Genomic DNA, 1,613 nt, shown 5'->3' with positions numbered 1-1,613 from the left:
TATATATATATATATATATATATATATATGTATACACATATAAGCGAGAGTATGAGAGGTATTGGTATCTAGAAGACCCAGAGAGAGGCAGGTAGCGCTAAGTAAGTGCTATGGACAAGCCGTAGTTAAATTCTTGATTCGATCGTGATATGAGTGAGGAGTTTTCAGGACATTTATAAGGAAAAAGATATAGATATAGTCTTACAGCTGTTTCTAGAATATTATGGATACCCCCATCATCTATTTAACATTGTCTCTGATGAAGCGATATACATAACATCCCAGAAACAGCTGTAAGACTATATCTATATCTTTTTCCTTATAAATGTCCTGTAAACTCCTCACAGCCTTGGCTTTGTTATCTCATTTTGTCTAATATATGTATACACACACACACATACATATACTTGGTGGGCTGGTTTGATGTAATGCTTGTAGATACGACACACAAGAGAAGTTATTGCTAATTAAAATCTATACACTGTTGAAAATAAATTCCACTTCTTTTTCTCAAATTATTGGTTTTAGGTGAGGCAGGGAGGATAGACTAATCGCTAATTTTTATTCTCCGATATTATATAAGTCAACAGTATTTTACTTAAGTAATTACCTGAATTTGAAGCACTGCTTAACCTATGAGGTGGGTGCTGAAAAGTTTCTGGCTTTGGGTAAAAGAAAATATAGGCAGATCAGTTAATTATGATTTTATTCAAAATGTTCCACTCTGCAGGGTGATTGGTGTTAGGAAGGGGATCCAGCTGTAAAAAACCATGCCAAAGCAGACACTGAAGCCTGGTGGAATCTTCTGCTAAACCAACTCCTGTCAAACCGTCCAATCCTTGTTGGCATTGAGAACAGATGCTAAATGATGATAATGATGATTCCCCTTTCAGATTCACACATTTATTGCAGCAGTTCTTTAGTTTTTCTAAGCCCTGTAAAAGAACTTGGAAGGTTGGGCCTCCAACCAGGCCTTTTGTGATGCCCTTAAAACCAGGAACTATTCAGCCCCTACCTTTTTTCTCCTATTATAAATTTGAATGATGTTTCTCTGTCCATTACATTTTTGTTCGTTAACTCCGCCTAGACCGTTGCTGCAAGTACAATGAAACTCAAACCAGCAATTCCCCTAATCCCTGGGAAATGGGGGGGGGGCTATTTTTTTTAAGGGCCAATCTGATTGAGGCCACACTGACCCCTCTATTTTTACTGCATTTTAAACTAAATATGATATTGGCCACCAAATTGAAGCAATGACAATGAATTTCCGAGTAGGTTCAATTTCTGAAGGATCACTTTAATGGGGCCCCCACTAACCCCCCTATTTTTACTGCATTTACCTCGCTCCTACATTTATTGATTAAACTATGATCAGCATCAGTGCTTAGCAAATTTGCAGAAATATGTTTGGGCATTCTAAATACCTTCACGTATATTCAAATTGAGATAAAGAGTTATAACAGGTATGTTTCAGGTGTGGTAGTGTGGATATTTATATTTTGTAGTTTATGAAACTTATATCTCGTGCTATAATATTGTAGTAGTCCCATCAGCCTTTTAAAATGCACACACACAAAAAAGTTGAAGCTTTATTTACTAAATTATTTTCTAAT

General features: G+C 36.1%; 1 protein-coding gene across 1 annotated transcript in view; it reads left to right on the top strand.

The window, feature by feature from the left end:
- Positions 1–1,613, top strand: part of LOC106875870 (uncharacterized) — an 86,848-nt gene that overhangs the window by 63,343 nt on the left and 21,892 nt on the right. The window lies entirely within an intron of this gene.

The sequence above is a fragment of the Octopus bimaculoides genome, chromosome 12, assembly GCF_001194135.2.
Source record: "Octopus bimaculoides isolate UCB-OBI-ISO-001 chromosome 12, ASM119413v2, whole genome shotgun sequence".
Taxonomy (NCBI): Eukaryota; Metazoa; Mollusca; class Cephalopoda; order Octopoda; family Octopodidae; genus Octopus; species Octopus bimaculoides.
This window is presented reverse-complemented; position numbering and strand designations above follow the sequence as displayed.